Source organism: Scylla paramamosain, chromosome 13, assembly GCF_035594125.1.
Source record: "Scylla paramamosain isolate STU-SP2022 chromosome 13, ASM3559412v1, whole genome shotgun sequence".
NCBI lineage: Eukaryota > Metazoa > Arthropoda > Malacostraca > Decapoda > Portunidae > Scylla > Scylla paramamosain.
The window spans coordinates 12248037-12264038 of record NC_087163.1 but is presented as its reverse complement, the minus strand read 5'-3'; positions in this window follow the sequence as shown (position 1 = coordinate 12264038).

The window sequence follows — 16002 nt, the reverse complement described above, 5'->3', positions numbered from 1 at the left end:
GGATTGTTATGTACCAAACCCTAAAGTGCATGCAAAGCCACCTATATAGGGAAGTGCTTTCATTTCACTTTCATTCATGTTTTTCATTTCACCTATATAGGAAAGCGTTTTCATTTTTCAGCGTAATAAGGTGTAAAGCACTTATAATATACGTTTGCCGTAATGTCTTTTCGTTTCCCCATATTGGGAACTTTACATGAATTTTGAATTTTTTTACGTAATTATCTTAAAACATTAAAAATACACGTTTTGCTGTTTCTCCATAAAAGCTGTTTTGCATGCGCCTTTGCGTTTTAGCATGTAAGTAGCTCAAAACAATGAAAAGACTTCTTTGTAATGTTTTGTTTTCCCATGTATGGTTTTTTCCTTGCTTTTTAGCATTTTGGTACCTAATACGCTTACAAACACTGAAAAAACACGTTTCTAGAAGTGTCGTATTTTCCCTCATATATAATGCTTTGCATGCATTTTAGCGTTTTTGTTTCTCCATATAGAGTGCTATTCACTCGCTTTAGCGTTTTGGTACCTAATAAGTTGAAAACACTCATACTGCACGTTTCTCGTAATGTACTTTCGTATCCATATATAGTGCACTTTGCAGGCATTTTTGCACTTTTGTACGTGACAAGCTTATAGAAATAAAATGAAATACTAGTTTCTGGTAAGGTTATTTGTTTTTTTCCATTAAGGGTATTTTGGAAGCATTTCAGCGTTTTTGTACGTAAGTAGCTGAAAAATGTTGTTTTTTGCTTTTCCAGTATAGGGAAGTTTTCATGCTTTTTATTGTTTTGTGGTTAACAAGTTCATATACACATATACATGGAAAAAAAAAAAAAAGCTACTTTGCCAAAAACGTGTCTTTTGAGTTTTTTTTCAGCTTCTTACGTACCAAGAAGGTAAAATGCATGAAAAACACCCTTTATAGAAAAAACAGAATAATATCACAAAAAATAAATCATTTGAGAATTTTTGAGCTTGTTAGGAAGAAAAACGCCATAATATATGGAAAGTATTTTATATGAAGAAAGAAAAGTCATTATGAGAAACGTGTATTATGAGTAAATTTGAGCTTCTTAGGTAGCAAAATGTGAAAACGCATGAATAGCACTCTGTATGGATAAACATAACAACATTACCAAAAACGTGTATTTTGAGTGTTTTTCTCATATTGTTAGGAGCCAAAACGCCAAAATGTATGGAAGCCCACTAACAAACAAAACTAAATTTAATGAAACGTGTCTTTTGAATGTTTATGAATCTGCTATGTACCAGAATGCTAAAAAAGCATGGAAAGATCACCATATGGGAATAAAAAACATTATCAAAAACATGTCTTCAATCTTTTTGAGCTTCTTACGTACCAAAACGCTAATACGTTTGCAAAACACTTTTTATGGAGAAACATAATAAAATTGGCAAAAACAAGTATTTTATGTGTTTATGAGCTTGTTACATAAAAAACGCAAAAATGCATGCAAAGTAACCTTTATGAGGAAATGAAACGATTTTTCCAGAAACGTGTCTTTCGAGTGTTTAGACACTAAATCGATATAAAGCTTGGAAATCACTTGATTTGAACAACAAAACAACACTAAGGAAAACGTGTCTTTTAAGTGTTTTTGAGCTTATTACATACCAAAAACCTAAGCTGTATGCAAAAAAAAAAAAAAAAAATCGTCATCGAGAAACATAATAACATTTTCAAAAACTTGTAATTGGAGTGCATTTCTCATTGTTAAGTACACATGCAAAGCATGCGAAAGGAGACTAGTTTTCTAGAAAGGTGTCTTTTGAGTGTTTATCAGTGTTCTAGCTCCAAAACGATGAGAACCATGGAAATCACACTGTAATGGAAAACAATACATCAACAAAAATGTCACTTTTCAGTATTTTTGAGCAACTTAGGTATCAGAACACTAAAACGCATGCAAAACACCCTTGATGGAGAAACAGAATAACATTACCAAAAACAAGTTTTTTTTTCATTGTTTTTGAGGCTGTTACATGAAAAACGTCAAAATACATTCCAAGTTCCCTATTTGGTTTAATGGAAAAAAAAAATATTACGAGAAACGTTTTTTTTTTTTTTTTACTTCTTAGGTAACAAACCGCTAAAAGGCATCCATTTTCGCTTTTTTTTGTAAAATGCTCAAAAACATTCAAAATATAATCTTTGGTAATCTTATTCTATTTCTACATATTGGTTGGTTTGCATCCGTTTTAGCGTTTTTCTACGTAAAACACGGAAAAGACGTGTTTTCAGTAATTTTGTTTTGGATTCTCATATAGAATGACTTCCTTATTATTTATTGTTTTGGTAAATAACATGCTGAACAACACTCAAAACACAGGATTCTAGTAAAGTCGTTTAATATCCTCATATAGTTGGCTTTGCATGAACTTTAAGGTTTGGTACAAAACAGTCCGAAAAAAAGCTAAAATTAACTTTTTTGATAATGTTCTTTTTTCACATAATTTCACTGAATTTTGCCAGAATTTTGGCATCTCGGTACCTATGAAGAATACCCCCCTTTCTTTATAAAGAGGTTTTAGCTTTTTGGTACTTATGGAACTTAAAAACACTCATAATACACGTTTCTCGTAATGTCCATTTGTTTCCCTGACATAGGGTTCTTTGCATGTATTTAAGCGTTTTTAGAGATAACATGATCAAAAACATTCAAAATACTTGTTTTTGGTAATGTTAATCTGTTTCACTATAAAGGGTGTTTTGCATGCGTTTTAGCGATTTGGTATATAAGGAGCTCAAAAAAGCTTAAAGGCAAGTTCTTGGTAAAAGTTGGTTTTATTCCCATGTAATATGATTGCCCTCCTTTTTAGTGCTTTATTGCCTAACACGCTCAAAAACACTCAAAATACACTTTTCTCGTAATGTCATTTCTTTCCCACATAAAGCTAGTTTTGCATGCAATTTGGGGTTCTGGTAACTAAGAATGTGAAAAACACTCAAAATACACCCATTTGGTAAGGTTGTTCTGTTTCTGAATTCAGAGTGTTATTCATGAGTTTCAGCATTTTGGTATCTAAGAAACTTCTCCACATACACGAGTTTTTTGCGTTTTTTGCCTTGTGGTTCTTGTGAAACTATAAAATACTCATTATACACGTTTCTCGTAATCTCCTTTTGTTTCCAAATATACAGTGGATTGCATGCATTTTCGCGTTTTTTGTAGGTAAGAAGCTCAAAAACACTCAAAATATACCTTTTTGGTAATGTTATTCTATATATATATATAATGTCCTTTTGTTTCCCAATATAGAGAGATTTGCATCCATTTTCGCTCAAAAACACACAAAAAAATACTTTTTTTGGTAATATTATTCTATTTCATGATATTGGTTGATTTGCATTCTTTTTAGCGTTTTTCTACGTAAAACACTGAAAAGACACGTTTTCAGTAATTTTGTTTTGGATTCCCATACAGAGTGATTTCCATATTATTTATTGTTTTGGTGCCTAACATACTGAAAAAAAGGCAAAAGACAGGTTTCAGGTAAAGTCGTTTAATTTCCCAATATAGGTAGCTCTACATGCACTTTAGGGTTTGGTACATAAAGGTCTGAAAAAAAAGCTAAAATTAACTTTTTTGATATTCTTTTTTCACATAATTTCCCTGAATTTTGCCAGAATTTTGGCATTTCGATACCTATGAAGATTAATAACAAAAAAAAAAAAAAAATGCTATTTTTTCATTTATTTATTTTTTCTCTATATAGAGTGTTATTTGTGGGTTTAAGCTTTTTGGTACGTAAGGAACGTAAAAACACTCATAATACTCGTTTCTCGTAATGTCCTTTTGTTTCCTAAAGATAAGATTCTTTACATGTATTTAAGCGTTTTTATAGGTAACATAATCAAAAACACTCAAAATATACCTTTTTGGTAATTTCTTTCTATTTCTATTTCTTCATATTGGTTGGTTTCTATCCGTTTTAGCGTTTTTTTACGTAAAACACAGAAAAAACACGTTTTCAGTAATTTTGTTTTGGATTCCCATATAGAGTGACTTCTATGTTATTTATCGTTTTGATGCCTAACATGCTGAAAAACACTCAAAAGACAGGTTTCTTGTAAAGTCGTTTAATTTCCCCATATAGGTGGCTTTGCATACACTTTAGGGTTTGGTACATAACAGTCCGGAAAAAAAAAGCTAAAATTAACCTCTTTCATAATATTCTTTTTTCACGTAATTTTCCTGAATTTTGCCAGAATTTTGGCATCTTAGTGCCTATGAAGATCAATAAAAAAAATGCTATTTATTTATTTATTTATTTTTTCTCTATAAAGAGTGTTATTTGTGGGTTTTAGCTTTTTGGTACTTAAGGAACTTATAAACACTCATAATACACATTCCTCGTAATGTCCTTTCATTCCCAAACATAGGGTTCTTTGCATGTATTTAAGCATTTTTATTGGTAACAAGCTCAAAAACACTCAAAATACATGTTTTTGATAATGTTATTCTGTTTTTCCATAAAGGGTGTTTTGCATGGGTTTTAGCGTTTTGGTATGTAACGAGCTCAAAAAAACTTAAAGGCAAGTTCTTGGTAAAAGTTGGTTATATTCCCATGTAATGTGATTGCCCTGCTTTTTAGTGCTTAATTGCCTAACACGCTGAATAACACTAAAAAGACACTTTTCTGGTAATTTCATTTTTTTTTCCACAGTTTCGCATGTAATTTGGGGTTGGACCACTAAGAATGTGAAAAAAAAAACACTCAAAATACACTCATTTCCTAAAATTGTTCAGTTTCTCAATTAAGAGTGTTATTCATGAGTTTCAGCATTTTGGTGTCTAAGAAACTTCTCCATATATACGAGTTTTGCGTTTTTTGCCTTATGGTTCTTGAAAACTATTAAAACATTCATTATACAATTTTCTTGTAATATCCTTTTCTTTCCCAATATAGACTGCTTTGCATTCATTTTTGCGTTTTTTGTAGGTAACAAGCTCAAAAACACTCAACTTTTTTGTAATGTTATTCTATTTCTTCATATTGGTTGGTTTGCATCCGTTTTAGCGTTCTACGCTAAAACTGAAAAGAGACGTTTTCAGTAATACTGTTGAAATTGCTGAAAACACCCAAAGACACGTTTCTTGTAAAGTCGTGTAACTTACCCATATAGGTGGGTTTGCATGCACTTCGTACATAACTCCGGAAAAAGCTAAAATTATTTTTTTTGTTTTTTTTCACATAATTTCCCTGAAATTTCTCAGAATCTTGGCATCTCGTTACCTATGAAGATGAATAACAAAAAAAAAATCTATTTTTTTAATTTTTTTTTTTCTCTATAAAGAGTGTTATTTGTGGGTTTTAGATTTTTGGTACTTAAGGAACTTAAAAATACTCATAATACACGATTTTTGTAATGTCCTTTCGTTTCACAAACATAGGGTTCTTTCCATGTATTTAAGCGATTTTATAGGTAACATGATCAAAAACAATAAAAATACATATTTTTGGTAATGTTATTCTGTTTCTCCATAAAGGTTGTTTTGCATGCGTTTAGCGTTTTGGTATGTAAGGAGTTAAAAAACACTTAGAGGCAAGTTCTTCGTAAAATTTGGTTTTATTCCAATGTAATGTGATTGTTCTGCTTTTTAGTGTTTTTTTTTTGCATATAACGCTCAAAAACACTCAAAAGACACTTTTCTGGTAATGTCATTTTTTTTACATAAAGCTAGTTTCGCATGTAATTTGGGATTTTCGTAACTAAGAATGTGAAAAACACTCAAAATACACACATTTGGTAAGGTAGTTTTGTTTTTCAATTAAAAGTGTTATTCATGAGTTTTAGCGTTTTGGTAAGTAAGAAACTTCTCTATATACACGAGTTTTTGCGTTTTTTGCCTTGTGGTTCTTGTGAAACTATAAAACACTCATTATACACGTTTCTCGTAATGTCCTTTTGCTTCCCAATATAGAGTGCTTTCCATCCTTTTGCGCGTTTTTTGTAGGTAAAAAGCTCAAAAACACTTTTTGGTAATGTTATTCTATTTCTTCATATTTGTTGGATTCCATCCGTTTTAGCGTTTTTCTACTTAAAACACTGAAAAGACACGTTTTGAGTAATTTTGTTTTGGATTCACATATTGACTGACTTCCATATTATTTATCGTTTTGGTGCCTAACATGCTGAAAAACACTGAAAAGACAGCTTTCTGGTAAAGTCGTTTAACTTCCTTATATAGGTGGCATGCACTTTAGAATTTGGTACAAAAAAATCCGAAAAAGAGCTATAATTAACTTTTTTGATAATGTTATTTTTTCCACATAAATTCACTGAATTTTGGCAGAATTTTGGCGTCTTGGTACCTATGAAAATCAATATAAGAAAAAAAGCTATTTTTATTTATTTATTTTTTTTTTTCTCTATACAGAGTGTTATTTGTGGGTTTTAACGTTTTGGTACTTAAGGAACTTAAAAACGGTCCTAATACACGTTTCTCGTAATGTCCTTTCGTTTCCCAAACATAGGGTTCTTTGCATGTATTTAAGCGTTTTTTGTAGGTAACATCATCAAAAACACTTAAAACACATGTTTTTAGTAATGTTATTCTGCATCTCCATAAATGATTTCTTGAATGCGTTTTAGCGTTTTTGTTTGTAAGGAGGTCAAAAACACTTCAAGGCAAGTTCTTGGTAAAAAGTTGGTTTCATTCCCATGTAATGTGATTGCCCTGTTTTTTTTTTTTGTGATTTATTGTCTAACACGCTCAAAAACACTCAAAAGACACTTCTGGTAATGTCATTTTTTTTCCAACATAGTTTCGCGTGCTATTTGGGGTTTTGCTAACTATGAATGTGAAAAACACTCAAAATACACGCATTTGGAAAGATTGTTCTGTTTCTCAATTAATATTGTTATTCAAGAGTTTCAGCATTTTGGTATCTAAGAAACTTCTTTATGTACACTAGTTTTTGCGTTTTTTGACTTGTGGTTCTGGTGAACCACAAGTTCTTTTGCTCAAAAATAATTAGACACTCATTATACACGTTTTTCGTAATGTCCTTTTGTTTCCCAATATTGAGTGCTTTGCATCCATTTTCGCGTTTTTTGTAGGTAACAAGCTCAAAAACACTCAAAATATACCTTTTTGGTAATGTTATTTTATTTCTTCTTATTGGTTGGTTTGCATCCGTTTTAGCGTTTTTCTACGTAAAACACCAAAAAGACACGTTTTCAGTAATTTTGTTTTAGATTCCCATATAGAGTGACTTACATGCTATTTACGGTTATGGTGCCTAAGAAGCTGAAAAACACTCATAAGACAGTTTTCTGGCAAAGACGTTTAATTTCCCCATATAGGTGGCTTTGCATGCACTTTAGGGTTTCGTACATAACAGTATGAAAAAAAAAGCAAAAATTATTTTTTTTGATAATTAACTCATAATTTCCTGAATTTTGCCCAAATTTTGGCATCTAGGTACCTGTGAAGATGAAAAAGAAAGAAAAAAAATATCGTATTTTTTTATTTTTTTATTTTTTCTCAATAAAGAGTGTTATTTGTGGTTTTTAGCTTTTTGGTAAATAATGATCTTAAAAACACTCGTAATACACGTTTCTCGCAATGTCCTTTCATTTCCCAAAAATAGGGTTCTTTGCATGTATTTAAACGTTTTTATTGGTAACATGATCAATAACACTCAAAATATATGTTTTTGGTAATGCTATTCTCTTTCTCCATAAAGTGTGTTTTCCATGCGTTTTAGCGTTTTGCTATCTAAGGAGCTCAAAACACTTAAAGGCAAGTTCTTGGTAAAAATTGATTTTATTGCCATGTAAAGTGATTCCCCTGGTTTTTAGTGCTTTATTGCCTATCACGCTCAAAAACACTCGAAAGACACTTTTCCGGTAATGTCATATTTTTCCCACATAAAGCTGGTTTCGCATGCAATTTGGGATTTTGGTAACTAAGAATGTGAAAAGCAGTCAAAATACACGCATTTAGTAAAGTTTTTCTGTTTCTCAATTAAGAGTGTTATTCATGAGTTTTAGCATTTTGGTATATAGGAAACTTCTCCATATACACAAGTTTTTGCGTTTTTTGCCTTGTGGTTCTTTTGAACTATAAAACATTCATTATACACTTTTCTCGCAATGTCCCTTTCTTTCCCAATATAGAGTGCTTTCCATCCATTTTCGCGTTTTTTGTAGGTAACAATTTCAAAAACACTCAAAATATACCTTTTTGGTACTGTTATTCTATTTCTTCATTTTGGTTGGTTTGCATCCGTTTTAGCGTTTTCTACGTAAAACACCGAAAAGACACGTTTTCAGTAATTTTGTTTAGGATTATCATATAGATTGACTTCCTTGGGTTTTATCGTGTTGGTTCCTAACATGCTGAAAAACACTCATAAGAAAGTTTTCTGGCAAAGACGTTTAATTTCCCCATATAGGTGGCTTTGCATGCACTTTAGAGGTTTGGTACATAACAGTACTAAAAAAAAACCTAAATTTATTTATTTTTTTTAATATTCTTATTTCATATAATTTCCTGAACTTTGCCCGAATTTTGGCACCTCGTTACCTGTGAAGATAAATAAGAATGAAAAAAAAATATATTTTTTTTTTATTTATTTATTTATTTTTTCTCAATAAAGAGTGTAATTTGTGGCTTTTAGCTTTTTCGTACTTAATGAACTTAAAAACACTAATAATACACGTTTCTCATAATGTCTTTTCGTTTCCCAAAAATTCTTTGCATGTATTTAAGCGTTTTTATTGGTAACATGATCAAAAACACTCAAAATATATGTTTTTGGTAATGTTATTCTGTTTCACCATAAAGTGTATTTTGCTCAAATACACTTAAAGTCAAGTTATTGTTAAAAATTGATTTTATTCCAATGTAATGTGATTGCCCTGCTTTTTAGTGCTTTATTGCCTAACACGCTTTGGAAGTTTTTAAATTTATAATGTACCAAAACGATAAAATATGCATAACACCTTTCCTGCAGAAATATAAAAACATTAACAAAAACGAGCATTTTGGGCGATTTTTCAGCTTGTTATGTACAAAAGCGTCAAAATGCATAAATTATAAAGTACCCTATATAAGAAAACGAAAAAACATTAAGAGAAATCAGTATTATAAGTTTTTTTTTTTTTTAGCTTATTAGGTACCGAAACGATAAAACGCACGATTTGCCTTCTGTATGGAGAAAACGTGCATTTTAAGTGTATTTAGCTTTGTTAGGTATCAAAACGCCAAAATGCATGCAAAGCACCCGATATGGGGAAAATAAACGACATTTCCAGAAACATGTCTTTTGAGATTTTATGAGTGTGTTAGGCACAAAAAGCTCTTAAAAAGCATGGAAAGTGTCGTAAATGGGAAAACATTAAGTGTTTTGAGGTACTTACATACGAAACCGCTAACGGTTGCAAAACACTCTTTATGGAGAAACTCAACAGCTTTACCAAAAACATGCATTTTGAGAGATTTTGCGCCTGTTACATACAAAAACGATAAAATATATGCAAATAACCCTAAAAGGGGAAAAGAAAACATTAAAAGAAACGTATATTTTGAGTGGTATTGAGCTTCATAGGTACCAGAACACTAAAACGTATGGAGAAACGGAACAAGATTAACCAACCCTTGTGTTTTAAGGCTTTTTTCACGTTATTAGGTACTGCAACGCGAAAATGCATGCAAAGCATATGATATGGGGAAAGGAAACATTTCCAGAAACATGTCCTTTCACTGTTTATGAGCATGTTAGGTGCCAAGAAGCTAAAAACCAAGGAAAGCACTCTATAAGAGAAAACAAAAGATTACAAAAACTTTTAATTTCAGTGCTTATGAGCTTCTTACATACAAAAAACACTTAAACGCATCCAAAACGCCTTGGAAAAAATTAATAACATTACCAAAAAAGCGTGTATTTTCAATGTTTTGAGCTTGTTACGCAAAAAAAAAAAGTAACCAACGATATTATGAGAAACTTATATAAAGAGCGTTTTTGAGCTTCTCAGGCACCAAAACGCGAAAATGCATAAATAATACTCTCTTTAGACAAACACAACAATATTAGATACCAAAACGCTGGAAAGCAACGAAAGCTCCCTATCTGGAAAAGCAAAACATTACCAAAAGCGTGTCTTTTGAGAGTTTTTACAGCTACTTACGTACCAAAACGCTAAAATGCATGCAAAGCACATTTTATGGAGAAACAGAATAACATTACCAGAAATGTGTATTTTGAGTTTTTTTTTTTTATCTTACGTATAAAAAAAAAAGCAAAAATGCATGCAAAGTATCTTAAATGGCGATACGAAAAGAAATGAAAAGACACATAATTTATCAGTGTTTTTGAGATTTTTATGTAGCAAAAACACATGTATAACATTATATATGAAGAAGCAGAACATTACCGAAAACGTATATTTTGAGTTTTTTTTCACATTGTTACGTAACAAAAACGCCAAAATGCATGGAAATCACCCAATATGGATAAAATAAAGGACATTACGAGAAAGATGCCATTAGTGTTTTTCAGCGTCTTAGGTACCAAACGCGAAAACTATTTAGTACCACTGTATATGGAGAAACAGAAGATTACCAAACACGTTTATTTTGTGTTTTTCACAATTTTATGTACCAAAACGTCAAAATGACTCCAGAGCACCATCTATGGGGAGATGAAACGATATTTCCAGAAACATGTTAGGTACCAAAGTTATAAAAAAAACATGGAAAGCTACCTATATAAAAGAACAAGTCAACCAAAAATTTATCTTTTGGGTATTTTCAGCTACTTACGTACCATAACGCTGAGCTGTATGCAAAACACCTTTTATTACCATAAACATTTTTTTTTTTACATATAAAAAGAAACATAAATGCATGCAAAATACTTTGCATGAGGAAACGAAAACACATTAGAAGAAACTTATATAATAAGTGTTTTTTTTTATTTCTTAGGTACAAAGACCTATTTGACGCATTGAAGAACAGTCTATATAGATAAAAGAACAAGATTACCAAAAAATGTGCTTTTTGAGTGTTTTTTACATTGTTAGGTACGAAAACACTCTATAAAGAGTGTTATTTGTGGGTTTTAGCTTTCTCATACTTAACAAACTTAAAAAAAAAATCATAATACACGTTTCTCGTAACGTCCTTTCATTTTCGAAACATAGGGTTCTTTCCATGTATTTTAGCTTTTTTTTTATAGGTAACATGATGAGAAACACTCAAAATACATGTTTTTTGGTAATATTATTCTGTTTCTCCATAAAGGGTGTTTTGTATGCGTTTTAGCGTTTTGGTATGTAAGGAGCTCAAAAACACTTAAAGGCAAGTTCTTGGTAAAACTTCCTTTTATTCCCATATAATGTGATTCCTGTGCTTTTTACTGCTTTATTGCCTATCACGCTCAATAACATTTTGGTAATGTCATTTTTTTCCCACATAAAGCTAGTTTCACATGCAATTTGGGGTTTTGGTAACTAAGAATGTGAAAAGCACTCAAAATACACGCATTTGGTAAAGTAGTTCTGTATTGTTAATTAAGAGTGTTATTCCTGAGTTTCAACATTTTGGTATCTAAGAAAATTCTTTATATACACGAGTTTTTGCGTTTTTTGCCTTGTGGTTCTTGTGAAACTATAAAACACTCATTATACACATATCTCGTAATGTCCTTTTGTATCCCAATATAGAGTGCTTTCCATCCATTTTCGCATTTTTTGAAGGTAAGAAGCTCAAAAACATTAAAAATATACCTTTTTGGTAATATTATTCTATTTCTTCATATTCATTAGTTTGCATCCTGTTTAGCGTTTTTCTACGTAAAACACTTAAAAGACACTTTTTTCAGTAATTTTGTGATGGATTCCCATTTTGAGTGACTTCCATATTATTTATCGTTTTGGTGCCTAACATACTAAAAAACACTCAAAAGAAAGGTTTCTGGTAAAATCGTTTAATTTACCAATATAGGAGGCTTTGGATGCACTTTAGGGTTTGGTACATAACAGTCCGAAAAAAAAAGATAAAATTAACTTTTTTCATAATGTTCTTTTTTCACATAATTTCCCTGAATTTTTCCAGAATTTTGGCATCTCGGTACCTATGAAGATGACTAACAAAAGAAAAAAAATTCCTATTTTTTTTTATTTATTTATTTTTCTCTATAAAGAGTGTTATTTGTGGGTTTTAGCTTTTGGGTACTTAAGGAACTTAAAAACACTCATTATATACGTTTCTCGAAATGTTCTTTTGTTTCTCAAACATAAGGTTCTTTGCATGTACTTAAGCGCTTTTATAGGTAACGTGATCAAAAAGTTCTTGCTAAAAGTTGGTTTTATTCGTATGTAATGTGATTGCCCTGCTTTTTGTTGCTTTATTGCCTATCATGCTAAAAAAAATAAAAAAAATTAAAAGACACATTTTTGGTAATGTCATTTTTTTCCCACATAAAGCTACTTTCACATGTAATTTGGGGTTTTGGTAACAAAGAATGTGAAAAACATTCAAAATACACGCATTTGGTAAGGTTGTTCTGTTTCTCAATTAAGAGTGTTATTTAGGAGTTTCACCATTTTGGTATCTAAGAAACTTCTCCATATATACGAGTTTTTTGCTTTTTTTTTGCCTTTTGGTTCTTCAGAATCTATAAAACACTCATTATACACATTTCTCGTAATATTCTTTTCTTAACCAATATAGAGAGCTTTGCATCCATTTTCGCGTTTTTTGTAAGTAAAGAGCTCAAAAACACTCAAAATGTACCTTTTTGGTAATGTTATTCTATTTCTTCATATTGGTTGGTTTGCATCCGTTTTAGCGTTTTTCTACGTAAAACACTGAGAAGACACGTTTTCAGTAATTTTGTATTGGTTTGCCATATAGAGTGAGTTCCTTATTATTTATCGTTTTGGTGCCTAACATGCTGAAAACACTCAAAACAAAGATTTCTGGTAAGGTCGTTTAATTTCCTCATATGGGAGGCTTTGCATGCACTTTAGTGTTTGGTACATAACAGTCCGAAAAAAAAAGCTAATACCAATTTTTTGATAATATTCTCTTATCTTATAATTGCCCTAATTTTTCCCAGAATTTTGGCATCTCGGTACCTATGAAGGAGAATAAAAAAAAAAAAATCCTTTTATTTATTTATTTGTTTTCTTTTTCTAAATAACGAGTGTTATTTGTGGGTTTTAGCTTTTTGGTAGTTAAGGAACTTAAAAACACTCATAATACACGTTTCTCGTAATGTCCTTACGTTTCCCAAACATAAGGTTCTTTACATGTATTTAAGCGTTTTTATAGATAACATGGTCAAAAACACTCAAAATATATGTTTTTGGTAATGTTATTCTGTTTCTCCATGAAGTTTGTTTTCCATGCGTTTTAGCGGTTTGGTATGTAAGGAGCTCAAAAACACATATTGGCAAGTTCTTGGTAAAAGTTGGTTTTACTCCCATGTAATGTGATTGCCCTGCTTTTTAGTACTTCATTGCCTAAAACGCTCAAAAACAATTAAAAGACACTTCTGGTAATGTCATTTTTTTCCCTCATAAAGCTAGTTTCGCATGCTATTTTGGGTATTGCTAACTAGGAATATGAAAAACACTCAAAATACAGGCATTTGCTAAGGTTGTTCTGTTTCTCTATTAAGATTGTTATTCATGAGTTTCAGCAGTTTGGTATCTAAGAAACTTCTTTATATACACGAGTTTTTGCGTTTTTTCTACGTAAAACACTGAGATGATACATTTTCAGTAATTTTGTTTTGCATTCCCATATTGAGTGGGTTCCTTATTATTTATCGTTTTGGTGCCTAACATGCTGAAAAACTCACAAAAGACAGATTTCTGGTAAGGTCGTTTAATTTCCTCATATAGGAGGCTTTGCATGCACTTTAGGGTTTGGTACATAACAGTCCGGAAAAAAAAAAAAATCAACTTTTTTGATAATATTCTCTTATCATATAATTGTCTTGAATTTTTCCAGAATTTTGGCATTTCGGTACCTATGAAGATGAATAAGATGAATAACAAAAAAAAAATCCTATCTTTTTATTTTTTATTTATTTATTTTTTTTTTAAATGAAGAGTGGGTTTTAGGTTTTTGGTAAACAAACTTAAAAACACTCATAATATACGTTTCTCGTTATGTCCTTTTGTTTCCCAAACATAAGATTCTTTTCATGTATTTAAGCGTTTTTATACATAACATGATCAAAAACACTCAAAATACATGTTTTTGGTAATTTTATTCTGTTTTTTCATAGAGTTTGTTTTACATGCGTTTTAGCGGTTTAGTATATAAGGAGCTCAAAAACTCTTAAAAACAAGTTCTTGATAAAAATTGGGTTTATTCAAATGTAATGTGATTGCTTTGCTTTTTAGTGCTTTATTGCCTATAGGGCTCCAAAAACACTTTTATGTCCTAATATAGAGTGCTTTCCATCAATTTTCGCGTTTTTTGTAGGTAACAATCTCAAAAACACTCAAAATATACCTTTTTGGTAATGTTTTTCTATTTTTTTTATATTAGTTGGTTTCCATCCGTTTTACCGTTTTTCTACGTGAAACACTGAGAAGACACGTTTTCAGTAATTTTGTTTTGAACTCCCATATAGAGTGAGTTCCTTATTTATTTAACGTTTTGGTGCCTAACATTCTGAAAAACACTCAAAAGACAGATTTCTTTTAAGGTCGTGTAATTTCCTCATATAGGAGGCTTTGCATGCACTTTAGGGTTTGGTATATAACAGTCCGAAAAAAAAGCTAAAATTAACTTTTTTGATAATTTTCTTTTATCATATAATAGCCCGGAATTTTCCCAGAATTTTGGCATCTCGGTACCTATGAAGATGAAAAACAAAAAAAAAAAAATAAATCGTATTTTTTATTTTTTTAATTATTTATTTTTCTAAATAAAGAGTGTTATTTGTGGGTTTTAGCTTTTTGGTACTTAAGGAACTAATAAACACTTATAATACATATTTCTCGTAATGTCCTTTCGTTTCTTAAACATAAGATTCTTTGCATGTATTTAAGCGTTTTTATAGATAACATGATCAAAAAAACTCAAAATACATATTTTTGGTAATGTTATTCTGTTTGTCCATAAAAGGTGTTTTGCATGCGTTTTAGAGTTTTGGTATGTAATGAGCTCAAAAACACCTAAAGGCAAATTCTTGGTAAAAGTTGGTTTTACTCAAATGTAATGCTTTTTAGCCTAACACGCTCAAAAACACTCGAAAGACATTTTCTGGTAATATTATTTTTTTCCCATATAAAGCTAGTTTCGCGTGGAATTCGGGGTTTTGGTAACTAAGAATGTGAAAAACACTCAAAATACAGGCATTTAGTAAGGTTGTTCTGTTTCTTAATTAAAAGTGTTATTCATGAGTTTCAGCATTTTGGTATGTAAGAAACTTCTCTAATACACACATTCGGTAAGGTAGTTCTGTTTCTCAATTAAAAGTGTTATTCATGAGTTTCAGCATTTTGGTATGTAAGAAACTTCTTCATGTACACTCATTATACATGTTTCTCGTAATGTTCTTTTCTTTCCTAATATAGAGTGCGTTTCATCCATTTTCGCATTTTTTTGTAGGTAACAAGCTCAAAAACACATCAAAAAATCTTTTTGGTAATGTTATTCTTTTTCTTCATATTAGTTAATTTCCATCCGTTTTAGCGTTTTTCTACGTAAATCACTGAAAAGACACGTTTTCAGTAATATCGTTGAATTTGCTGAAAACACACTCAAAAGACAGGTTTCTTGTAAAGTCGAGTAATTTCTCCATTTAGGTGGCTTTGCATGCACTTCAGGGTTTGGTACATAACTCCGGAAAAAAGCTAAAATTATTTTTTTATAATGATTTTTTTTTACAAAATTTCCCTGAATTTTTCCAGAATTTTGGTATCTCGTTACCTGTGAAGATGAATAACAAATTTTTTTTTTCTATATAAAGTGTTATTTTTGAGTTTTAGTTTTTTGGTACATA